This window comes from Arachis ipaensis, chromosome B4, assembly GCF_059453495.1.
Source record: "Arachis ipaensis isolate K30076 ecotype BB chromosome B4, ASM5945349v1, whole genome shotgun sequence".
Classification (NCBI taxonomy): Eukaryota; Viridiplantae; Streptophyta; class Magnoliopsida; order Fabales; family Fabaceae; genus Arachis; species Arachis ipaensis.
The window spans coordinates 24,359,710-24,387,051 of record NC_142439.1 but is presented as its reverse complement, the minus strand read 5'-3'; the positions used below and the strand labels follow the sequence as shown (position 1 = coordinate 24,387,051).

At 39.6% G+C, this 27,342-nt stretch overlaps 1 non-coding gene and 1 pseudogene across 1 annotated transcript; both read right to left on the bottom strand.

Annotated features, from left to right (window-relative positions):
• Positions 1 to 1,560: 1,560 nt before the first annotated feature.
• Positions 1,561 to 24,068, bottom strand: LOC148566940 (uncharacterized; annotated as a pseudogene).
• On the bottom strand, positions 11,284 to 11,389 carry LOC148566941 (small nucleolar RNA R71). The gene has a single exon (XR_015882291.1). It is a non-coding gene; the product is annotated as a small nucleolar RNA R71 (small nucleolar RNA).
• Positions 24,069 to 27,342: the final 3,274 nt, after the last annotated feature.

The window sequence follows — 27,342 nt, the reverse complement described above, 5'->3', positions numbered from 1 at the left end:
CACAATGAAATCAACATGATGAAGAAGTGACACATCATCCAAAGGGATCCTACCGTGAGGAGTAATCAGTTCGGTAGTGAAACCCACAGCATCAAAATCCTTGTTATTCAGATCATAAGAACCAACAATTTTTTGTCGTTTTGGGAGAGGACCAGCGGCAGTAGGAGAGGAGGCAGCACTAGAAGTCGGCTAAATAGGGTCAGCAAGAATCGTCCAGATTTGAGGGGTCAGAATGACCTTCCTTGGCCCAGAAGCATCAGAGGTCGGCTTCTTCGGGGGCACCTGAGAAGACCCTTCCCCCGAGGTCTTTGCTGTCAAGTTTTGTGCAGCTATCGCCTTCTTAGCCCTACGGAAGGCCTTCATGGAGTCCGTAGATTTCACCATTTCTAAAAAAAGAAACCAAAGAAAACAAGTCACAAGTAAGAAAGGGATAAATCAACAAATAAACAAGAAGAAAGCTGTCAGAAAAAGAAGTCAGACACTACCCAATTCAAGACGAAGTAGGGAAGGATCTCCTATAAACCTTTTTGTGTCCAGATAAGGAGGTTCCCCCCAGTTCTCCTCTAAAAGGCCTACCAAAGCTTGTTCTACTTCACTCAGACTCTCCCAAGGATATTTGACTACTACCACATTTTCTTGCCAACATAAAGGGAAGGTGGGCTCGTTATTTTCATCTAAGAAGAAAGGGTGGACATCCTCGACAGCTCGAACCTTAAAGTAGTACTTGAAATCACGAAAAGACTCATCATACGTAGAGAATACTTTCTTCCCTTGAGTAGCTCAGAAAGAAATCCAAGAAGCTTTCTTCTTAGCTACCCCAGGCTTTATCAACACAAAAAGATATAGAAAGAGAGTTTCGGTAGGTCGGACACCCAATTCCTGACATAACAATTGAAAAATCTTTAAAAAACCCCTTGAGTTCGGATGGAGCTGAGAAGGGGCCACATTACAAGACCACAACAGTTCGGTCTGAAAAGTGGTAAAAGGGATGGTGATATTCAGCTGACTAAAAAAGTAATCATAAGCATAGAAAAAGGGCCGTTCTCCCTGAGTTAAGGAAGGAAAACAAACACTCTCCTCAGGGTCAGGCGACACCAGTTCATGATTCTTCTCATCATCCCTATTGCTACAAATCCTATGGAATCTCCTAAGCCTTACACAGTACTCGGGGTCAGCTATGGTCACACACATTAGAACTATCGAATCCAGCCAATTGGCCATACCAGCAGGAACTTTTGAAGACATCTCGACAATATTTTTTGTGAAGACATAGGCCAACTATCCCTACAGTAAGAAAAAGAAAAAATGGTCACTACCAAACAACTTGGACAATAAAAAAATTCCAAAAGAAACAATCAACAAGTGTCAGATATGATAGCAAAAGAGAAACCCCAGGACTCGCAAAAAGCGGAGGACCAACACTAAAATCCAGGGGCACCCTTTGGAGGCAACAACAAGGCAAGAACCCAGAAAAAGGAAATCGACACAAAAATCTGTGCCCTAAACCAGCCCTAACCCTCTCAAACAAAAGAAAAATACAAGGAGTTCAATCATTTTTTGCTAGCATCTGTCTATACAAACAGCAAGACCATGATTATCATAGACCACGCAAAGAATCATCAAGAAAGTTTCAACCTTTTTCTACCAAAAGTTCAACAAAGACTAAAAGTTTGTACAAAAAGAAGGCATGCAAGGATGAAAAGCGATAGGAGCAGCAACAAACAAAGCATACAAAGCACGAAATGTCAAAAAGATAAGGGAAGAAAACCAACCTGTGCGATAGAGAAGGAGTGAGCGCGATAGAACCAATGGAAGCCCCAAGAAGCCCAAGAAAGGAACGAACTTTTCGATAAAGGAAAGGAAGCTTCTTTTCACTGAGCGAAGAAATGCAGAAAAGAGAGCGTAGGGGAAAGATCAAAAATGAAGCAAGAGGGAAAAGAAACAGCAAAGAGCAAAATGTAAAGCCCAATCAATGTGCATTAAAAGCCTGTGCGTATTCCCAAAGAGAAACGAAGGAGGCAAAAAACAAAAAACGCTTCATATTTAAACTTAGCCTAAAACTCGCCAACAAGAAGTACAGCTTGGACCAAGATGCTCAAACACGACTCCCCTAAGGGATTGAGGCTGAAAAGCATGACCTCAAGGGAAGATCGAAGCTCGAGCAGGGGCACTGTTCATACCATGGGTCGAGCTAGGTGAGCCGGCTTGATAAAGACAAAAACGACCGACCTCTTATAAAAAGTTCGTCGACACTGACCTCTCTCTCCAAAGAGCTCGGCCAAATTGCTATAAGGGCCCAAGAAGGCCCAAAGCAGAAGATCAAGGCCCACCTAAAGGCGGCTGGCAGAGATAAGGGGACCCACCCACAAAAGATAAGATAGGATAACTAACTTATCTCAAAGGAAGGTCACTCCACACTACTATAAATACACTGGAGCACCCAGGTATAACTCATATTCTGATTCTACACAAAAAACCTGCCTAAAGCACGTGCTAACTTAAGCATCGGAGTCTCTTGCAGGTACCACCACCCTCCGGTGACGAAGGATCAGCAGCATCTCCAGCTCTACCAAGTTGGACACAGCAGCGCCGACCAGCACGGAAGAACTCGTCCGAGATCGACCTTCAGTTTCAGGTAACCCACGGAACAATTAGCATGTCTCATGCTAAGCTCATGGGAACCAAAAGAGTGAAGAGGGATGGTAGGACTTATTAAATGCAACCTACCTATATGAATGTAACTACATGCAAAAATGCTTCTACCTACTTGGTTAAAAGTAAATAAAATTTTCAAGAACAAATATGAACTGGATTCCACTAATTCAAATATCAAAATAAAGTACAAGTATACTTGCAAGTAGAAAGCTTGCAAAAGCCAGGAACAAAGAATCGAGCATCGAACCCTCACCGGAAGTGTATACACTCTAATCACTCAAGTGTTTAAGGTTCGATTATATCAATTCTCTACTAATCTTGCTTTCTAAGACTTGCTTTTATTCTACCAATCAACACAAAAATTCAATACATGAATGCACATATCAAGAGGTCTTTTCAAGGGTTGTAATGAGGTGAGGGTCAAGGTAGGATTGTATTTGGTCAAGTGGACTAAAATCTGAATCCTTGATTAACCTAAACTTCCTACCTAACTTAAGACAATCCATGTAACCAAAATACAAAATCTAATTACCCATTAACTACCTTTTCAATATATTCATGCATCCCAAATTTAGTACAATACATATGCATTGCTACCACCATTTACTTTGGGACATTTTGTCCCCTTTTTATTATTGTCTTTTTCTCTTTTTTTTCTTCTTTTTTTTCTTTTTATTTTGGTTTTTCTTTTTCATTTGTTTTTCTCAATGCATATGATTAAGGTATTAAATGCAAGAATATGTGCTAAATCATCATTCTCACATTTTCATAAAAATATACAATATACCCAATTCCCAAGCCAAACATTTTTAAACCCAATTTCCCCACACTTAATTCATGAACACTCTCACTAGTCTAAGCTAACCAAGGACTCAAATTAAGGACATTATTGTTTTCCACTTAGAGTTAGTGATGTGCTAAAATAAAGAACAAATGGGGTAAAATAGGCTCAACACTGGGTTGCAAAGGATGATGAAAGGGTGAGTCCATATGGGTATGTGAGCTTTAATAAAACAAAGGCCTCAATCACATAAGTGCATGCATACATCAAACAATAGAAATATAGAATCAAGCAAGACAAAGATCACAGTCTTAGAGAGAACAACAACACACACCGAAATAAAATATTGGTTGATGAGATACAACCAATCAAATAGGTTCAAAATCTCAGTTGGCTTGTGTGTTCGAGCTCTAAAACCATGTTCCAAAATAAATTTCTTCAAGCAAGTTCAAAAATTTTAATTCAAATTAGTGAAATGCCCTAAAATAGTTTCTTGGAAAGGAAATCATTACTTCAACCAAGTAGTACCTAAATGCAAGCAACTAACTACACATGCAATCTATCATGTAATGCAACTACTAACTAACAAAGAAGATTAAAAGTTGGTGTTGGAAAAGAAAGTAGTTACCCACGGAAGTCGGTCTCGACCTCCCCACACTTAAGGATTGCACTGTCCTCGGTGCATGCAAAGATGTGCAAGGTGGATTAGGATGGGTTGCTACAGCTACTGAGTTCCTTCAAAAGATTGTGCAAAGGAACTTATTTGTTGCCCCATTTAAAAGCTGTTCCCTTCCCTTCTTGGTGGCCAGCCTGAAAGGAGAGAAAAAGACGGAAGAGTAAACCCAAACATAAAAATATGAAAGCAAATAGAACATAAAGGGGGCTAATGCCAAATAAGAATGGGGTTCTCAACTACATGGTAGCTACAACATGTAAGTGAGAAAACAATGTAAGCAAAGGGCATGTCAATGAAACATCAAACAAGTCTAGAAGCACCAAAAAGATTCAAGAAGTATCAACAATTGCGTAGGAAAATTTAACACCAATGTTAAAATAACATCCTTAGAAAAGAAAATAAGAACAAGTATCAAATTTAAAATGTAATAAATGAAAGTATGCAAATGTAATAAACAAAAGAAAATGAAAGAGAATAAAGATGAGAAGTTAAAGGAATGAAGAAAAAGAAAGGTAGAAAGAAAGAAGAAGGAGAGAAGAAAGAAAAAAAAAAGAAAAGAAAGAGGGATGCTGAAGTCGCACGGGCGACACGCGCACATGAGTCACGCCTACGCGTGAAAACAGAAAAATGCAGGTGACGCGTGAGCATCGTCCATGCGTACGCATGGATGGCCCAAAATAAAAAATGACGCGTGAGCGTCGGTCACACGTGCGCGTTACTATTGTTCATGCTAGACGCACAAAAACTGCACAATTCCATCACAACTTTCTGGTTTTTGTACCAGAGGCAGCATTCAGGTATGACACGTGCGCGTCGGTCACGCCCACGCGTGGGTGGCCAGAAAATAAGGTGACGCGTACGCGTCAGCGAGGTGTACGCGTGGGTTGGGTTATGCGCCCAACACCCCACCCGTACAGTTCCAGCGCAACTCTCTGGTTTTTGTACCACGGATTGTAGCATCAGCATACGACGCGTACGCGTCGCCCACGCGCACATGTGGGTTGCCATTTTTTTATTTTATATAATAAACTAACAAGTTTAAACACAACTTAAACTAAATAAACCTAACTAAAGTTGAAAATTTAACTTATTACCAATATAAATAAAAGGGAAATTAGAAAGAATTTACCATGGTGGGGTGTCTCCCACCTAGCACTTTTAGTTAAAGTCCTTAAGTTGGAGATTTAATGAGCTCCTTGTCATGGTGGCTTGTGCTTGAACTCATCTTGAAACTTCCACCAATGCTTGGACTTCCAATAAGCTCCAAAGTTCAACCTTAATCGCTCAAATCTTTGATGAAGTTCCACACAAGCTAAGGGCTCCCAAACTTGGTCCTCATATATTCCCGGATCTCAAATCTTGTTTCTACACTTGTCTTCAAGTTGATCATCATTGTTCCAACCGGGTGGCAAGCAATCTGAATTCTCACTGAGGCATCCAAACAACTTCCTAGACCCATTCAATCGATCTCTACACCAATCCTTGCACTTCAACTTTGAGCATGCAACCATATTGAACTAAAACTTGTGTTTCCCTCCACTTACCATCTCCCTTTTACTCTTAAAGCCACAAAGAGCTCTAAGTTGACCATCCATCGCAAGCAAACCATATTCAAGTGGGAAAATAAAGTTTAAGGATAAGAATTTTACCCACTTTAATGTTGTGTTGGAGGGTAATGGCTTGGGGAGAGGTGTTTTTAATGATCTTGCAAGCTTTACTCCCTTGTGCTCTTCCTTGACTACTTCCACCCCTTGGCAAGCTTCTTCAACTTCAACCTCTTCCTCCTGGTAACTTTCTTCCAATTCAATCTCTTCTTCATCATTTACCAAGGGTATGGGAGGTTGTGCACATTCTTCTATGACCTTAATTTTAAGTCCAATGGGGGAGGATTCAATTGTAGATAAGAACACATCAATGATTAAATCCATTTCTTTCAATTCTTCACTCATGACATGCTTTGCAGGTTGCGTGATGACATGTCACCATGTCATGTTTTTCTATGCTTTTTCATATAAGAAATTGATGATTTGTGCTTAAATATTGCATTCTTTTTTGCTTAAATGGCATATTTCCTTGATCTTTTAATTTTATAAATTATGTAGGAAATAAGAAGAAAAAGAAGCAAAGAAGCACAAAATAAGCTAATAAGGAAAGAAAAATGAGCAAGGGAACAAGCAAAGGTGAAGAAAAGAAAAAAAATAAGAAAAGCGTAGCCTAAGGAGCATGATCTAAGGAAATAAAGAAAGCGTGATCAAAGGAAGAAAGCGTGGGCCAAGGGAAGAAAAGCATGGCTCAATTCAAGGAACAAGAGCACAAAGCTCTTGCCAAGAGCCTAGAGCTCTTGTGGAGAGCTTTACTTCAAAAAAATCAAGGCCAAGCTCTTGCCAAGAGCTTAATCAAGTGCTACAAGGAAGAAGGAAGCAAGGCAAACTCAAAGCAAAGCTCTTGCCAAGAGCTTTCTCCAAGAGCTTTTTCGGGCTTCTTCAAGAAAAAATCAAGGGAGAAAGAGCTCAACAATGCACTCACCAAGGCTTGAACCCAAGACCAAGGGGGAGGGGGGCAGCACTACCTCACAAGAAAAATAAGCCAAAATTGGCTTGTTTTCACTCCATGGGGTTCGAACTAAGTACCTCAAGGAAGCAAAGCTTTAGGCGCTACTCTTGTGTCATGAAAAATGGGCAGCTCCTGCACTCCCCAAGGATCGAACCGGGCACCTCAAGGAAGGGAGACATTAGGTGCTAATCTTGTGCCAAGGAAAATGGCCAGCAAGTGCTCCACACAAGGATCGAACCATGGACCTCAAGGGACAAGCGCTAGCAAAGCTCTTACCAAGAGCTTAAAGCTCTTGCAAAGAGCTTTGTTTCCTTGTCACAATAAGGAAGCGCGCAACACATTGGCAAGGCCAAGAGCACCAAAGCTCTTGCCAAGGGCTCTTGCCAAGAGCCGAGCTTTGCCCTGGGAGCAATCCCCATAGCCAAAAATTTAACCAAAATTCCAATTTAATTCAATTCTTCACCAATTGAACCAAGGCCAACTGGACCCATCTCTCTTCAAATCCAAAGCAAGCAAAGCCCACATCATCACTCAAAGGCACAAGAACAAGTTAGAATAGGAATTTCATTTAAATTGTAATTTGTTTTTAATTTCATTTTCATTTTGTAAAGCCTATATAAGGCATCATTTTCATCATTGTTGAAGAGGTTGGCTCTAATAGAGAGCATTGGGGAGGCTGGCTCCACTAGGGAGCATTAGGATTAGAGAGCTCTCTCTTAGTTTTCATTTTTGTTTTGAATCTTGGGTTGAGAATTGAAGAAATTCTGTTTCAATCTCACCTTGAGAATTCTCTCTGTTTGCTTGTCTACATAATTTCAGTGAATTGTGATTTGAATCAAAGCTCTCTTTACTGCTTTCATCTCTATTTCTTCTTCAATCTGTTTGCTGTTGGATCAAGGAAGAAATTGAGATCTAGACTTGTTTTCTAGCCTCATTGAGCTCCTGAGATCTTCAACCTCTCATTTAGATTTTGCAATTGAGCCAAGCTGCTTTCTATTTTGATTTTTCAAGTGATTTTCCAAATCTGTTTGAATCTGTTGCATCTTTTACTTCTCTGTTTGATTGCTATTTACACTTCCTTATTTGATTTCTTGAATCCCAGCTCCCAAAATCCTTTTATTCTTCCTGCAATTTAGATTTCCAGTTGCTTGAATTATTTCTTCCTTTAATTTCCAGCACCCAGCCCCTGTTACATTCACTGCAATTTATATTTCTTGTCATTTAAGATTCTGTCAATTTACATTCCTTGTTCTTTAAGTTTCAGTCACTTTACTTTTTGCACTTTAATTTTCCATGCTATTTACTTTCTGTTGGCTACATTTCATCCAATTTCACTTTAATGTTAGCTTGACTAAACTAATCACCCACTAAAGTTGCTTGATCCATCAATCTCTGTGGGATCGACCTCACTCTAAGTGAGTTTTACTACTTGATGTGACCCGGTACACTTGCCGGTGAGTGTTAGGTGTTGGAATTTGTTTCCAACCCATCATTGCGCAGCGTCCTCAACATCAGTTTCAACTTCTTGGAAGGAGGCTCTATGACTTGAGATTCCCATGGAGGTTCCGCATCTCCTAAGTCTTCAATCACTTCCTCTTCTTCGACAATTTCGACTTTCTCTAATTGCTTTTGTACAAAATCCCACTCCTTATTCTCCACTGGCATTTTTATTCTCTCCTTCATGCTATGCTCTTCGGTTGATTCTCAACATGTGGCCATGGGAGTGCTTTGAGTGTCCAAGCGTTGCGAAGCTAATCGACTTACTAACTCGGTCAAGGCAGCCGCGAATTCTACTGTCTTCCTTTGAGTTTCACGTTGCTCATGAAGTAGTGAAGTGATAGAATCATCTATTGGGGTTTAGGGTGGATAGGAGGGTTCATTGCTTGGGAGGAAGGGCTCATGACAGGAAGGTAGTTCGTCTTGATAAGGATATGGAGACGGTGTATATTGAGGTGGTTCTTCATGCGTGAGCATCTTTTCTATCTTTTCCTAGTGAATTTGCATTTAATTTGTTGAGTTTAATCAAGAATTAATTATCTTTTAACCACTATGGATGCTACTTTGAGTTGTGTGCAATTCTGTTTATTTTAGGTAGCATTCGGATGGATTTGATGGAGTTTCTGCAGAAAAAGAGAAGAAGGCGAATGATGTTGTCAAACCTGACCTCTCTGTAATCAAACCTAAATAACTGGAGCTACAGAGGTTCAATTGATGTGATTCTAGTAGCGTTGGAAAGCTAACTTTCAGAGCTTTCCAACGATATATAATAGTCTATATTTCTTCTTCAACCATACTGCCAAGGCTGCGCCTAACTTGAGAATTTTCAAGTTAGGCGCAAGACACATCAAAAGCACACAATATTGGAGGTGGCACTCCAAGTTAGGCGCACCTTTCACTCAAGTAAGGCGCAAGCTATGAGCATCAAGTGCCTTTAATTTCCTCACTGTGCCACTCAAGTAAGGCGCAACCTATACCAAGTTAGGCACAAGCTCCCCTTCAACGGCCAAGTGGTCCCCACGCTTACAAGGCTCGCACGGATTGTTGATTGATTCTTAATTAAAACTTTAATTTTTTTATTTTAAAATAGGAAAAGATATTATTTTAGTTTTAGAAATTATAATTTACATTAACTAGGATTAGATATAAAAGAGAAAAGAAACTTCTCTTCTTGGGATTATTCCACATTATTCACAATTCACAGTTTAAGAGAATCCTAGTTTCCACTCTGAACCATGAGCAACTAAACCTCCACTGTTAAGGTTAGGAGCTCTGTCTATTGTATGGATTGATTCTATTGATTTTCTATTTGAATTCATGTATTGATTCATATAATTCAAGAATTGTTTTCGTTCTTTATTTTATGAAATTGGGTGGAACAGAAGTATGACCCTCTTTCTAATTGAGTTCTTGTATAACTTGGAAAAGCTCTTTACTTGAACAACAGCTTGAAAACATCTTCTTCTAAATTTCTAATTATCTGTATTTAATGGGATACGTGACATATAATCCTCTTATATTTGGGTAATTAGGATTTCTGTGGCATATAACTAGAATTGAACTTCACCCCCTAATTGGAATTAATTGACCAAGGAATTGGTGGTTGATGAGAGTTAGAGGAGACTAAAAAGGTCTAAGGAATTAGGGTTTAGTCACATATAGTTTGCCATGAATTAAATCTTGCATTCTTAAAATAGTTAGTAAGAAAAGTCAATCAGGAAAATAGATAACTCTAAAGCCTTAACTGTTTCTCCATATATATTTCACAACTTATTTACTGCTTGCTTTCTGATATTCTTAATTACTATTTAATGCAATTGAACTCTCAACACCATTTTCTTCTTGTCTAACTAAGTAAATTAATTAACCATTGTTGCTTAGTCCATTAATCCTCGTGGGATCGACCCTCACTCACCTGAGGTATTACTTGGTACAACCCGGTGCACTTGCCGGTTAGTTTGTGGGTTATAAATTCCACACCAAGTTTTTGGCGCCGTTGCCGGGGATCGATTGTGATTGACAACTATTCGTTGTTTGATTTCTTAGATTAGATCATTTTTCTTTTAATTATTTTTATTTTAGTATTATTAATCTTTGTTTTTCATTTTTTTTCCTTTATTTTCTCTTCCTTTTCGTTCATCAAGTCCCTGTCTTCATTTCATTTTTCTTATATATTACTTTAACGTCAATTGTGATTATTTCCACCTTCTTTCGTTTCCTTTTTTTTTATTTTAGCCATTTTCATTTTTTTTCTTTTTTATTTTCTTTTATTATTTTTATTTCTCTTATTTTATTAGTCTCATTTAAATTTTAAGCTTTAAATTTTCGAAATTTGGCTCAACTATTTCTTTCTAATTTCAAAAATTAAGTTTGGTATTGCCCAGTTATTTTTAATTTAATTTTCCTGTTCAATTTTTAAAAAAAATTTGAAATTTTCACTTTGATTTTATTTATAATTTTCGAACTTATTGCTTTAATTATTTAATTGTTTTATTTTATTTCTTTACACAAGTTACTTCACTGGGAATTCTCTACACTCTGACGTAGAGAATTCTATCTTTTCTTACCTTCTGTCTGTTTATGCGCAGGAACAGAGACACGGAACCTCTCTTAGACTTTGATCCTGAACCAAAAAGGACTTTCAGGCGGCGTTTGCAACAAGTAAGACTTTACAAGGCTGCAGAATCTACTATGGATCATAATAATGCTGCTAATGCCAATATGGCAAATTCGAATGGGAATGAACAACCTAGGAGAGTGCTTGGCTCTTACACTGCTCCTACTGCAGATCTTTATGGAAAGAGCATTGTGGTGCCTCCTATAGCTGCAAACAACTTTGAGTTGAAGCCACAATTGGTCACCCTGGTGCAACAAAACTGCCAGTATCATGGTCTTCCCCAAGAAGACCCAAATCAATTTATTTCTAATTTTCTACAGATTTGTGATACTGTGAAGACGAATAGAGTGAACCCTGAGATGTACAAACTCATGCTCTTTCCGTATGCTCTGAGGGATAGAGCAAAGCTATGGCTAGATTCCCAACCCAAGGAGAGTTTGGATACTTGGGACAAGGTTGTTACAGGGTTTCTTACTAAATTTTTCCCACCAAAGAAGCTGGCTAAGCTTAGGGTAGAGGTTCAGAACTTCAGGCAGAAGGATGGTGAAACTCTTTATGAAGCTTGGGAGAGATACAAGCTACTGACTAGGCAATGCCCTCCGGACATGTTCTCCAAATGGAACCAACTACATATCTTTTATGAAGGCTTGGGTGAGATGTCCAAGATGTGCTTAGATAATTCTGCAATTGGTTCATTGCACATGAAGAAGACACCGGAGGAGACTATTGAGCTTATTGAGTTGGTTGCTAGCAACCAATATTTATACTCATCTAATAAGAATCCTGTGAACTCTGAGGCTCCTCAGAAGAAGGGTGTTATGGAGGTAGAAGCTCTTAATGCTATTCTTGCTCAGAACAAGCTTATGTCTCAGCAAATAAATCTACTTACTCAGCAGATGGGTGGCATGTAAGTCTCAGCTATCAATACCCAAAATCTACCTCAAGAGGTCTCTTATGACATGACAGGTAATTTCGTGCAAAATGATAATTATGATTATGCTCAATACTCTTCTGAACAAGTCAATTACATGAGGAGTGGTTCTAGAAATCCCAATAATGATCCATATTCTAAGACATACAATTAGAGGTGGAGAAATCACCCAAATTTTGGGTGGAGGGACCAACCTCAGAGACCTCAGAATTTTGACAATAATTCTCAGGGCCGCTTCCAACAGAACAATCACAATAACCGCCAATTTCAGTCTCATCAACAACAACCACCTCCGCAGGCAAATTCTAAATCCAAAGAAGATTCTAATTGGGAGATGATGAGGAGTTTTATGCAGGAAACCAGAGCCTCCATTAGAAACTTGGAGGTACAAATGGGCCAACTTAGCAAGCAAATACCTGAGAGGTCTGCAAGTACATTTCCAGGTGATACAATTCCAAATCCAAGAGAGGAATGCAAGGCTATCACCTTGATAAGTGGACAAGTGGCAAGTACGAAAGCACAAGTTAATGAGGAGCCAATTGAAAAAGAAGCTCCAGAGGAGAAGAAAGAAGAAGTAGAGCACGTCCCTCCTAAGCGTGCGGACAACCCATTCCCAGACTCTCTTGACACTTATCCTACATTGCCAAAGGCTCCTGAGTACAAGCCTAAAATGCCATATCCTCAGAGGCTTCGAAAGGAAACCAAGGACTACCCATTTTCAAAGTTCTTGGAAGTCTTCAGAAAGTTGCAAATCAATATTCCTTTTGCTGAGGTTTTGGAGCAAATGCCTCTCTATGTTAAATTCATGAAGGAGTTTTTGTCAAAGAAGAAGCCTTTAAAGGGAGACGAGACAGTGGTCCTGACTAAGAAATGTAGTGCCATTATTCAGAATAACTTACCAAAGAAGATGCCGGATCCAGGGAGCTTTCAAATTCCATGCACCATTGGGAGCACAACCTTTGAGAAAGCATTATGTGATCTGGGAGCAAGCATCAATTTAATGCCCTTGTCTGTGATGAAGAAGCTGCAAATTCAAGAGGCACAACCCACAAGGATAGTGATGAGCGGATATTTTATACGCTTTTTGGGGTTAATTTCATATAGTTTTGAGTATGTTTTAGTTAGTTTTTAGTATATTTTCATTAGTTTTTAGGAAAAATTCATATTTCTGGACTTTACTATGAGTTGTGTATTTTTCTGTAATTTCAGGTATTTTTCTGGCTGAAATTGAAGGAGCTGAGCAAAAATCTGATTCAGGCTGAAAAAGGACTGCTGATGCTGTTGGATTCTGACCTCCCTGCACTCAAAGTGGATTTTCTGGAGCTATAGAACTCGAAATGGCATGCTTCCAATTGCGTTGGAAAGTAGACATCCGGGGATTTCCAGCAATATATAATAGTCCATACTTTGCACAAGGATAGACAACGTAAACTGGCGTTCAACACCAGTTCTCTGCCCAATTCTGGCGTCCAGCGCCAGAAAAGGACCAAAAGCTGGAGTTAAACGCCCAAACTGGCACAAAAACTGGCGTTCAACTCCACAAATGGCCTCTGCACGTGGATTGCTTAATTCTCAGCCCAGCACACACCTAGTGGGCCCCAGAAGTGGATCTCTGCATCATCCATCATAGTTTACTCATTTGTTGTAAACCTAGGCTACTAGTTTAGTATTTAAACAACTTTTAGAGACTTATTTGGTACCTCATGACATTTTAGATCAAAACTTTATATTCTCTGACGGCATGAGTCTCTAAACCCCATTGTTGGGGGTGAGGAGCTCTGCTGTGTCTCGATGAATTAATGCAAGTATTTCTGTTTTCCATTCAAACACGCTTGTTCCTATCTAAGATGTTCATTCGCGCTTAACTGTGATGGAGGTGATGATCTGTGACACTCATCACCTTCCTCAAATCATGAACGTGTGCCTGACAACCACCTCCGCTCTATGCACGATTGAATGAGTATCTCTTAGATTCCTTAATCAGAATCTCCGTGGTATAAGCTAGAACTGATGGCGGCATTCATGAGAATCCGGAAAGTCTAAACCTTGTCTGTGGTATTCCGAGTAGGATTCAAGGATTGAATGACTGTGACGAGCTTCAAACTCCTGAAGGCTGGGCGTTAGTGACAGACGCAAAAGGATAGTAAATCCTATTCCAACCGGATCGAGAACCAACCGGTGATTAACCGTGCTGTGACAGAGCGCGTGAGCGTAGTTTTCACTGGAAGGATGGAAGGTAGCCATTGACAACGGTGATCCACCAACACACAGCTTGCCATAGGAGGACGTGCGTGCGTGAACAAGAAGACAGAGGAAAGCAGAGATTCAGAAGACAAAGCATCTCCAAAACTCCAACATATTCTCCATTACTGCATAACAAGTAACCTTTAATCCATGCTCTATTGTTTATTTGCAATTCAACTGATAAACATAATTGACTTCCTGACTAAGATTTACAAGATAACCATAGATTGCTTCAAACCAACAATCTCCGTGGGATTCGACCCTTACTCACGTGAGGTATTACTTGGACGACCCAGTGCACTTGCTGGTCAGTGGTACGAGTTATGAAAAGTGTGATTCATAATTCGTGCACCAGATAGCATTATAGATGGCAGACAAATCTATGAAGCCAGCATATGGATTAGTGGAGAATATCTTGGTCAAAGTGGGTAAGTTCTTCCTCCCAGCAGATTTTGTGATTCTTGACACAGGGGAGGATGAGAATGCCTCTATAATTCTAGGAAGACCAATCCTAGCCATTGGAAGAGCTCTGATTAATGTGGAAGAAGGTGAATTAATGCTTAGAGTGCATAATGAGCAACTAGTCTTTCATGTCTTCAAAGATATACATTTAGCAGGTGAAGAAGAGAGGTTCATGCAGACTGAGCTTATTGATCCACACCTTTAAGAACCCCCTGATGATGCACAGCAAAATCTGCAGCTCAAACCTCCTTTGGTGACAATCAATAAAATTCCTCCTGAAATTAAACCTAAGTTTGGTGTCGGGAATGCATCATCCACCAAGGAGAAGGTTCCCAAAAAGAAGAAAGTACCCAGGGGATGGAGAAACAAAAAGATTCCCACTGAAGGCTTCTCCCTAGGAATGAAGGTGGTGTTGACTAGCAATCCAGTATTCACTTATACAATAAACAGAATCCTCTCTCTGGAGCATATTGAGCTACTTTATAGGGACACAAGGAGAAGATTCACAGTGAGGGGTGAAGAGCTGAGCCCATATGATCCTGGTGCACGAAATTGTGTATGTCAATGTCAATATTACTATTTCTTCACAAATCCGCACAACTAACCAGCAAGTGCACTGGGTCATCCAAGTAATACCTTACGTGAGTAAGGGTCGAATCCCACAGAGATTGTTGGCTTGAAGCAATCTATGGTTATCTTGTAATTCTTAGTCAAGATATCAATTATAATTATCAGTTTGGATTGCGAAAAATAAAAGAGCATGAATTAAATACTTGTTATGCAGTAATGGAGAATATGTTGGAGTTTTGGAGATGCTTTGTCTTCTAAATCTCTGCTTTCCCCCTGTCTTCTTCTTCACGCACGCAAGGTTTCTCCCATGGCAAGCTGTGTGTTGGTGGATCACCGTTATCAATGGCTACCAACTGTCCTCTCAGTGAAAATGGTCCAGGTGCGCTGTCACCGCACGGCTAATCATCTGTCGGTTCTCGATCATACTGGAATAGGATTTACTATCCTATTGCGTCTGCCACTATTCCCAGCACTCGTGAGTTTGAAGCTCGTCACGGTCATTCAATCCTTGAATCCTACTCAGAATACCATAGACAATGTTTAGACTTTCCGGATTCTCAAGAATGCCGCCAATGGATTCTAGCTTATACCACGAAGATTCTGATTAAGGAATCCAAGAGATAATCATTCAGTCGAAGGTAGAACGGAGGTGGTTGTCAGGCACGCGTTCGTAGGTTGAGAATGGTGATGAGTGTCACGGATCATCACATACATCACATTGAACTGCGAATGAACATCTTAGATAGAATCAAGCGTGTTGAATAGAAAACAAAAATAGTTGCATTAATTCATCGAGACACAGCAGAGCTCCTCATCCCCAACAATGGAGTTTAGAGACTCATGCCATCAAAGAGTACAAAGTTCAGATCCAAAATGTCATGAGATACAAAATAAATTTCTAAAAGTTGTTTAAATACTAAACTAGTAACCTAGGTTTACAGAAAATGAGTAAACTATGATAGATAGTGCAGAAATCCACTTTTGGGGCCCACTTGGTGTGTGCTGGGGCTGAGACTTAAGCTTCTCACGTGCCTGGGCTGTTTCTGGAGTTGAACGCCAGGTTGTAACCTGTTTCTGGTATTGAACTCCAACTTGTAACCTGTTTCTGGCGCTGAACGCCAGACTACGACATGGAACTGGCGTTGAATGCCAGTTTACGTCGTCTATCCTTGAGCAAAGTATGGACTATTATATATTGCTAGAAAGCCCTGGATGTCGACTTTCCAACGCAATTAGGAGCGCACCAATTGGACTCTTGTAGCTCCAGAAAATCCATTCCGGGTGCAGAGAGGTCAGAATCCAACAGCATCAACCGTCCTTTTTCAGCCTGAATCAGATTTTTGCTCAGCTCTCTCAATTTCTGCCAGAAAATACCTGAAATTACAGAAAAATACACAAACTCATAGTAAAGTCCAGAAATATGAATTTTGCCTAGAAACTAATGAAAATATACTAAAAACTAACTAAAACATACTAAAAACTACATGAAATCAACCCCAAAAAGCGTATAAAATATCCGCTCATCACAACACCAAACTTAAACTGTTGCTTGTACCCAAGCAACTAGACAAATAAAATAGAATACAAATAAGTCAAGAAGCAATAATTTCTCAGAGTTTTTGAGTGAAGCTCAGATTCTAATTAGATGAGCGGGACTAGTAGCTTTTTGCGTCCGAACAGTTTTGGCATCTCACTTTATCCATTGAGGCTCAGAATGATTGGCATCCATAGGAACTTAGAATTTAGATAGTGTTATTGATTCTCCTAGTTCAGTATGTTGATTCTTGAACACAGCTACTCTATGAGTCTTGGCTGTGGCCCTAAGCACTTTGTTTTCTAGTATTACCACTGGATACATAAATGCCACAGACACATAATTGGGTGAACCTTTTCAGATTTTGACTCAGCTTTGCTAGAGTCCCCAATTAGAGGTGTCCAGGGTTCTTAAGCACACTCTTCTTTTTGCTTTGGACCTTGACTTTAACTGCTCAGTCTCGAGTTTTCACTTGACACCTTGACGCCACAAGCACATGGTTAGGGACAGCTTGGTTTAGCCGCTTAGGCCAGGATTTGATTCCTTTAGGCCCTCCTATCCACTGATGCTCAAAGCCTTGGATCCTTTTTATTGCCCCTACCTTTTGGTTTTAAGGGCTATTGGCTTTTTCTGCTTGCTTCTCTTTTTTTTTTTACAAGCTTTTGTATTCACTGCTTTTTCTTGCTTCAAGAATCATTTTTTTATGATTTTTCAGATTATCAAATAACATTTCTCCTTTTTCATCATTCTTTCGAGAGCCAACATATTTAACATTCATAAACATCAAATTCAAAAGACATATGCACTGTTCAAGAATTCATTCAGAAGACAAAAAGCATTGCCACCACATGTAAATAATTAGAATTTTTCTTATTAAAAACTCGAAAAATATTGCCTCCTTATTCTAAAGAAAATCTGCTATTTTATTCATGTTTAATGATGATGAGAAAAATAAATTATAGCTTAATTGGAGATAAAATCAAAATATAGATACTAATTACTACTATTTATATATAACTTCTAAGGTAAAACTTAAATAAGAACAATTATCAGAGAGTTAAGGCTAAGATTAGAACTCAACAACCTTGAATTTGGGAAGTGGATGCCTCTTTAGTCTGTGGAGTGCTTGGCCCTTCAAGAGATAGTTTCTGATGCTTTAATTCCTTCAGTTTACGCCCTTGCTCTTCTTGTTCTCTGAGCAGTTTGCAGAGCATGCTGTTTTGATTTTGCTATTCTTCCTTTATTTGGTCCATAGCTTCTCGCAACTTAGTAACATATGCTTCAAGATGTTCCCAATATTCAAATTAAGGGATTTCCGGGAGAAATTCCTGTGCCCTCCTCTTGATGGGGTCATCTTGCAATTGTTGTTTTTCCATTATAGTTTTAGTGATTGGCTGCTCAACTGAGATATACTCCGTTATTCCCATCTTCACTCCAGCATCTTTGCGGAGCATAGAGATTAAGCTTGGATAAGCCAACCTGGCATCTTTGGAGATCTTGTTTGCAATTATGTAAAGTTCACATGAAATCAGTTGATGAACTTTCACTTCTTTTCCCAACATAATGCAATGGATCATCACTGCTCTTTTAACGGTGACTTCAGAGCAGTTGCTAGTGGGCAATATAGAATGCCCAATGAAGTCCAGCCACCCTCTGGCGACTGGTTTGAGATCTTCTCTCTTGAGTTCATTTGGGATGCCCTTGGTGCTGGTGGTCCACCTGGCTCCAGGGATGCATATATCCTCTAGAATCTTGTCCAGGCCCTTGTTTGTTCTCATCATTCTCCTATTGAAGGAGTCTGGGTCATCTTTCAGCTGAGGTAGCTTAAAAGATCTCCCTGATTTTGTCAGGGTGGATGTGAACAATCTTTCCTCTGACCAAGGTCCGATAGTCATAGAGGGCAGTTCCAGATATTCTCTGCCTGTCTGTTTGCCACATATTGGCGTAGAACTCCTGAACCATATTCCTTCCCACTTTTGTTTCATGATTAGCTAGGATTTTCCAGTTCCTATTTTGAATTTGCTCTTGGATCTCCGGATATTCATCTTCTTTCAGATCAAATTTGACTTCCGAGATCACTGATCTTAGACCCATTATTTTGTAGTAATGGTCTGAATGTTCTTTGGTTAAGAACTTCCCTTGATTCCAAAGTGGTTTTGGAATACTCTCTTTCTTGCCTCTTGGAGTGGGTTGTTTTCCCTTAGGAGCCATGATCTTAGTGGGTATGGTTTAGTGATCACGGATAACCACACCAAACTTAGAGGTTTGCTTGTCCTCAAGCAAAAGAAAAGAAAAGAGAGGGATAGAAGGAGAGCTAGGCGCAACTTGTGGAGGAGAGGGGGAGAGGCCGAACCAATATTTAAGGGGAAGGGGGGGTGGGTTTCGAAATTTATTTGAAAAAGATATGATAGAAAAAGTGATTTGGAAAAGATAAGTATGATAGGAAAAGATGTGATTTAAAATTGAAAAGATATGAAAGATATTTGAAAAAGATAAATCTGTATTTTGAAAAAGATAATGTGAATATTTGAAAAAGATATTGATGAGTTGAAAAGATTTTAGAAGGAAAAGAGATAGATTTGTTTTGAAAAGGATTTGAAAAATAATTTGAAGAGTATTAAGAAAAAGGGTTTATGAATTAGGATACATTTAATATCTTTTGAAAAAGGATTTGAAAAATTAGGATTTGTAACATGTTTGTGCAAGAAATCATGAATTGAAACATAAAAAATGGAAAAAAAATTGAATTGAAAACGAAATTGCCTACTCCCCACAATCCTGGCGTTAAACGCCCAAACGCTGCATGTTTTGGGCGTTTAACGCCCATGTGTAGCTTCTCCTGGGCGTTCAACACCCAGCTGTTGCTTCTTTCTGGCGTTGAACGCCAGGAACTCCTTTGTCACTAGGCATTTTTCTGAACGCCCAGGATGCAGTAAATCTGGCGTTAAACGCCCAGAAGGTGCTTCTTTCTGGTGTTCAACGCCCAGAAGATGCTTCTTTCTGGCGTTTAACGCCTAGATGGCTATCCTTATTGGCGTTCAACGCCCAGTGGATGCTTCTTTTGGGCGTTCAACGCCCAAAACAGCCTTTGCTGGCTTCTTTAGCACCAGTGAGCTTCCTTTTTGCTATTTTGTGCTCTGAATTCTTCTGTAACCCTGTGGACTTATGCAATTGATTCTTTACCTTGTTAATATTAAGCTCATATAATTAAAATGAGGAATAAAATAAAATAAAATAAAATAACAGAAATAGTTTAGCTAATGACTGGGTTGCCTCCCAGCAAGCGCTTCTTTATTGTCTTTAGCTAGACCTTGCTGAGCTTTTAATCTAGCCTCAGCCTTGAGTACTCTTGCTCAACATTGCCTTCAAGATAATGCTTGATTCTCTGTCCATTAACAATGAACTTCTTATCAGAATCAATGTCTTGAAGCTCCACATAACCATATGGTGATACACTTGTAATCACATATGGTCCCCTCCACTGGGATTTCAGTTTCCCGGGGAATAGCCTGAGCCTAGAGTTAAATAACAGAACTTTTTGTCCTGGTTCAAAGACTCTAGATGACAGATTTCTATCATGCCACCTTTTCGATTTCTCTTTATAAAGCTTGGCATTTTTGAAAGCAGAGAATCTGAATTTCTCTAGCTCATTCAGCTGGAGCAATCTTTTTTCTCCAGCTAATTTGGCATCAAAGTTTAGGAATCTGGTTGCCCAGTAGGCCTTATGTTCCAGTTCCACGGGCAGATGACAGGCCTTACCATACACAAGCTGGTATGGAGAGGTCCCTATAGGAGTCTTGAATGCTGTTCTGTAAGCCCACAGAGCATCATCCAAGCTTCTTGCCCAATCCTTTCTACGGGTACTTACAGTCCGTTCCAGGATTCTTTTTAGTTCTCTATTAGAGACTTCAGCTTGCCCGTTTGTTTGTGGATGATATGGAGTCGCCACCTTGTAGTGAATCCCATACTGGACCATGGCAGAGTAAAGCTATTTGTTGCAGAAGTGAGTGCCCCCATCACTGATTAGTACCCTAGGGATACCAAACCTGCTGAAGATATGTTTCTGGAGGAACTTCAGTACTGTTTTAGTATCATTGGTGGGTGTGGCAACGGCCTCTACCCATTTTGATACATAGTCGACTGCCACCAGAATATAAGTGTTTGAGTATGATGGTGGGAAAGGTCCCATGAAATCAATTCCCCACACGTCAAACAACTTAATCTCCAAGATTCCTTGTTGAGGCATGGCATAACCATGAGGCAGATTACCAGCTCTTTGGCAACTGTCACAGTTACGTACAAACTCTCGGGAATCCCTATAGAGTGTAGGCCAGTAGAAGCCACATTGGAGGACCTTGGTGGCTGTTCGCTCACCTCCGAAATGGCCTCCGTATTATGATCCATGGCAATGCCATAAGATCCTCTGTGCTTCTTCTTTAGGCACACACCTATGGATTATTCCGTCTGCACATCTCTTAAAGAGATAGGGTTCATCCCACAAGTAGTACTTTGCATCGGTAATTAATTTTTTCTTTTGTTGCCTGTTGTACTCCTTGGGTATGAACCTTGTAGCTTTATAGTTTGCAATGTCTGCAAACCATGGTGTTTCCTGAATGGCAAACAAATGCTCATCCGGAAAGGTCTCAGAGATCTCAAGAGAGGGGGAAACTCCCCTTCTACTGGTTCTATCCGGGATAGATGATCAGCCACTTGGTTCTCTATCCCTTTTCTGTCTCTTATTTCTATATTAAACTCTTGCAGAAGCAACACCCATCTTATGAGCTTGGGTTTTGAATCCTGCTTTGTGAGAAGATATTTAAGAGCAGCATGGTCAGTGTACACAATCACTTTTGATCCTACTAAGTATGATCTAAACTTGTCAATGGCATAAACCACTGCAAGCAATTCTTTTTCTGTGGTTGTGTAATTTTTCTGGGCATCATTTAGAACACGGCTAGCATAATAAATGACATGCAGAAGCTTGTCATGCCTCTGCCCCAGTACTGCACTAATGGCATGGTCACTGGCATCACACATTAGTTCAAATGGTAATGTCCAGTCTGGTGTAGAAATAATTGGTGCTGTGACCAGCTTAGCTTTCAAAGTTTCAAACGCCTGCAGACACTCTGTGCCAAACACAAATGGCGTGTCAGCAGCTAGCAGATTGCTCAGAGGTTTTGCGATTTTTGAAAAATCCTTTATAAACCTCCTATAGAATCCTGCATGCCCCAGAAAGCTTCTGATTGCCTTAACATTGGCAGGTGGTGGTAATTTTTCAATCACCTCTACCTTAGCTTGATCCACCTCTATTCCCCTATTTGAAATTTTATGCCCAAGGACAATTCCTTCAGTCACCATAAAGTGACATTTCTCCCAGTTTAAAACTAGGTTGGTCTCTTGGCATCTTTTCAGAACCAGTGTTAGGTGATCAATACAGGAGCTGAATGAGTCTCCATATACTGAGAAGTCATCCATGAAGACTTCTAGAAATTTTTCCACCATATCAGAGAAAATAGAGAGCATGCATCTCTGAAAGGTTGCAGGCGCATTACACAGCCCAAATGGCATCCTTCTGTAAGCAAACACTCCAGATGGACATGTGAATGCTGTTTTCTCTTGATCTTGGGGATCTACTGCAATTTGGTTGTAGCCTGAATAGCCATCCAAAAAGCAGTAATAATCATGACCTGGTAGTCTTTCTAGCATCTGGTCTATGAATGGTAAAGGAAAATGATCCTTTCTAGTAGCTGTATTGAGCCTTCTGTAGTCAATACACATGCGCCACCTTGTAACTGTTCTTGTAGGAACCAGTTTATTTTTTTCATTATGAACCACTGTCATGCCTCCCTTTTTGGGGATAACTTGGACAGGGCTCACCCAGGGGCTATCAGAAATAGGATAAATAATCCCAGCCTCCAGTAATTTGGTGACCTCTTTCTGCACCACTTCTTTCATGGCTGGATTTAGCCGCCTCTGTGGTTGAACTACTGGCTTAGCATCATCCTCCAATAGGATTTTGTGCATGCATCTAGCTGGGCTTATGCCCTTAAGGTCACTTATGGACCACCCAAGAGCTATCTTGTGTGTCCTTAGCACTTGAATTAGTGCTTCCTCTTCTAGTGGATTTAAAGCAGAGCTTATGATCACTGGAAAAGTGTCACCTTCTCCCAGAAATGCATATTTCAGGGATGGTGGTAATGGCTTGAGCTCAGGTTTAGGAGGTTTCCCCTCTTCCTGAGGAAGTCTCAGAGGCTCTTTCAATTCCTCTGAACCCTCCAAATCAAGCTGAACCTCTTTAAAGATGTATTCCAGCTCTAATTCGAGACTTTCAGCCATGTTGACCTCCTCTACCAAAGAGTCAATGAGATCAACTTTCATGCAGTCTTTTGGTGTGTCTGGATGCTGCATGGCCTTGACAGCATTCAACTTAAACTCATCCTCATTGACTCTCAGGATTACTTCCCCCTTTTGGACATCAATGAGAGTTCGTCCAGTTGCTAGGAAAGGTCTTCCTAGAATGAGAGTAGCACTCTTGTGCTCCTCTATTTCCAGCACTACAAAGTTAGTGGGAAAGGCGAATGGCCCAACCCTGACAATCATGTCTTCAATCATGCCTGATGGGTATTTAATGGAGCCATCAGCAAGTTGGAGACATATCCGGGTTGGTTTAACTTCTTCAGTTTAACCAAGCTTTCTGATAGTGGATGCAGGTATTAGGTTGATGCTTGCTCCAAGATCACATAAAGCTGTCCTGGTGCAATTACCCTCTAATATGCATGGTATCAGAAAGCTCCTGGGATCTTTAAGCTTTTCTGGAAAGCTTTTCAGAATGACTGCACTGCATTCTTCAGTGAGGAGAACTCTTTCAGTTTCTCTCCAATCCTTCTTATGACTCAAGATCTCTTTCATGAACTTGGCATAAGAAGGTATTTGCTCAAGTGCCTCTGCAAACGGAATCTTTATTTCAAGAGTCTTGAGATAATCTGCAAAGCGAGCAAATTGCTTATCCTGCTCCTCTCGGCGGAGTTTTTGAGGATAAGGTATCTTGGCTTTATATTCCTCAACCTTAGTTGCTGCAGGTTTATTTTTTACAGAGGTGGTTGGAGAAGCCTTTTTAGAGGGGTTGTTATCAGCACTTGTGTATGTCTGATCCCTCACTGGCAGTTGAATGCCAAGGTTGGAAGCTGGAGCGACGTTAGATGCCAACTCCTCACCTGTTCCTGGCGTCTGAACGCCAGAACTGTGCTTCCTTTGGGCGTTCAACGCCAATTCCTTGCTTGTTTCTGGCGTTGAACGCCAGGACTGAGCATGGGTTGGGCGTTCAACGCCAGCTTTCCACCCATTTTCTGGAGTTTGAGCGCCAAAATTATTCCTCTCTGGGCTCTTACTGTCCTCAGATGGATCTTGGGTAGTTTGCTCATTTCTTGGCTTCCTGCTACCTTGAGGTGGGGTATTTAATGTTTTTCCACTTCTTAATTGAACTGCTTGTCACTCTTCTGTTATTTGTTTTGACAGTTACTGTTCTGTTTGCTTTAACTGTACTTCCATATTTATATTAGCCATTCTTGTTTCTTGTAGTATCTCCTTGAATTTGGCAAGCTGTTCTGTTAGAAAATCCAATTGCTGATTGAATTCAGTAGCTTGTTCTGCAGGGATGAGTTCAACAGTCACTGTTTTAGCCTCTTCTTTCATGGAAGGTTCACTGCTTAGGTACAGATGCTGATTTCTGGCAACTGTATCAATGAGCTCTTGAGCTTCTTCAATTGTCTTTCTCATGTGGATAGATCCACCAGCTGAGTAGTCTATAGAAATCTGAGCTCTTTCTGTAAGCCCATAATAGAAGATGTCTAACTGAACCCACTCTGAAAACATTTCAGAGGGGCATTTTCTTAGCATCTCTCTGTATCTCTCCCAGGCATCATAAAGAGATTCATTATCTCCTTGTTTAAAGCCTTCGATGTCCAGCCTTAGCTGTGTCATCCGTTTTGGAGGAAAGTATTGATTCAGGAATTTTTCTGTCAGCTGTTTTCATGTCCTTATGCTAGCCTTAGGTTGGTTATTTAACCACCTCTTAGCTTGGTATTTTACAGCAAATGGAAATAGTAATAGTCTATAGATATCCTAATCTACTTCCTTATCATGTACTGTGTCAGCAATCTCTAAAAACTGTGCCAGAAACTCTGTAGGTTCTTCCTGTGGCAGACCGGAATACTGGCAACTTTGCTGCACCATGATAATGAGCTGAGGATTCAACTCAAAGCTACTGACTCCAATGGAGGGTATACAGATACTACTTCCATATGAAGCAGTAATGGGGTTAGCATATGACCCCAGAGTCCTTCTGGACTGTTCATTTCCGCTTAGGTCCATGATGGAGAAAAGGGAATTGATATGAATAGCAAATAGAATATATTTTTATTAATTTTTTTTATTTTGTAAAAAGGGAATGAATAAATAAATAATAAAAGAAAAGAGAATAAAATAGTTTGAAATTAAATATAGAATTCGAAAATTAAGAACAAAAATTTAAAACTAAAATAATTACTTAGTTAAGAAGATTTGAAAAATTTTGGATATGATTTTTGAAAAAGATTTTAAATTTTGAAATAAAAATCTGAATTTTAAAAGTAATTTTCGAAAGTTTGCTTCAAAATAGAGAGAAAAGATATTTTTGAATTTAATGAGGAAAGAGAAAAACAATAAAATGGCACAAGATTTAAAATTTTTAGATCTAATGCTCCTTGTTTTCGAAAATTTTGGAGGAAAAACACCAAGGAACACCAAACTTAAAAATTTTAAGATCAAGACACAAGAAAAACTCAAGAACACCTTGAGGACTCACAAGAACAACAAGAACATGAAGAAAGAACACCAAACTTAAAATTTTTTAGAAGACCACAATAAAATTTTCGAAAATTAAAGAAAAATTAATAAGAGAACACCAAACTTAAAGTTTGGCACAAGATTTAATCAAAGAAAAAAATTATTTAAAAAAAAAAATTTTTTAAAAAGAAAAACTTAAATGGACAACTATTCCCAAGAAAATAGACACATTCAAAAAATACATGAACTAATTGGAGAAAAAGTATTTTTGAAAAATTGAAGGAACACAAAGAGCATGCAATTGACACCAAACTTAGAACATGAAACTGAACTCAAACAGAAAAACTCAATTATTAGTAAAAAAAAAAGAAAGTAAAATTTCGAAAAATTTATGAAAACGAAAATAAGGATTCTAAAATTTTAACAAGAACAATAATAAAAAATTTTCCTAATCTAAACAACAAAATAAACCGTCAGTTGTCCAAACTCGAACAATTCCCGGCAACGGCGCCAAAAACTTGGTGCACGAAATTGTGTATGTCAATGTCAATATTACTATTTCTTCACAAATTTGCACAACTAACCAGCAAGTGCACTGGGTCGTCCAAGTAATACCTTACGTGAGTAAGGGTCGAATCCCACGGAGATTGTTGGATTGAAGAAATATATGGTTATCTTGTAATTCTTAGTCAGGATATCAATTATAATTATCAGTTTGGATTGCGAAAAATAAAAGAGCATGAATTAAATACTTGTTATGTAGTAATGGAGAATATGTTGGAGTTTTGGAGATGCTTTGTCTTCTGAATCTCTGCTTTCCCCCTGTCTTCTTCTTCATGCACGCAAGGTTTCTCCCATGGCAAGTTGTGTATTGGTGGATCACCGTTGTCAATGGCTACCAACCGTCCTCTCAGTGAAAATGGTCCAGGTGCGCTGTCACCGCACGGCTAATCATCTGTCGGTTCTCGATCATACTGGAATAGGATTTACTATCCTTTTGCGTCTGTCACTACGCCCAGCACTCGCGAGTTTAAAGCTCGTCACGGTCATTCAATCCTTGAATCCTACTCGGAATACCACAGACAAGGTTTAGACTTTCCGGATTCTTAAGAATGCCGCCAATGGATTCTAGCTTATATCACGAAGATTCTGATTAAGGAATCCAAGAAATAATCATTCAATCGAAGGTAGAACGGAGGTGGTTGTCAGGCACGCGTTCATAGGTTTAGAATGGTGATGAGTGTCACGGATCATCACATCCGTCACATTGAAGTGCGAATGAACATCTTAGATAGAAACAAGCGTGTTGAATAGAAAATAGAAATAGTTGCATTAATTCATCAAGACACAGCAGAGCTCCTCACCCACAACAATAGAGTTTAGAAACTCATGCCGTCAAAGAGTACAAAGTTCAGATCCAAAATGTCATGAGATACAAAATAAATTTCTAAAAGTTGTTTAAATACTAAACTAGTAACATAGGTTTACAGAAAATGAGTAAACTATGATAGATAGTGCAGAAATTCACTTCTGGGACCCACTTAGTGTGTGCTGGGGCTGAGACTTAAGCTTCTCACGTGCCTGGGCTGTTTCTGGAGTTGAACGCCAGGTTGTAACCTGTTTCTGGCATTGAACTCCAACTTGTAACCTGTTTCTGGCGCTGAACGCCAGACTGCAACATGGAACTGGCGTTGAATGCCAGTTTACGTCGTCTATCCTTGAGCAAAGTATGGACTATTATATATTGCTAGAAAGCCCTGGATGTGTACTTTCCAACGCAATTGGGAGCGCGCAAATTGGACTCTTGTAGTTCCAGAAAATCCATTCCGAGTGCAGAGAGGTCAGAATCCAACAACATCAGCAGTCTTTTTTCAGCCTGAATTAGATTTTTGCTCAACTCCCTCAATTTCAGCCAGAAAATACCTAAAATTACAGAAAAACACACAAACTCATAGTAAAGTCCAGAAATATGAATTTTGCCTAGAAACTAATGAAAATA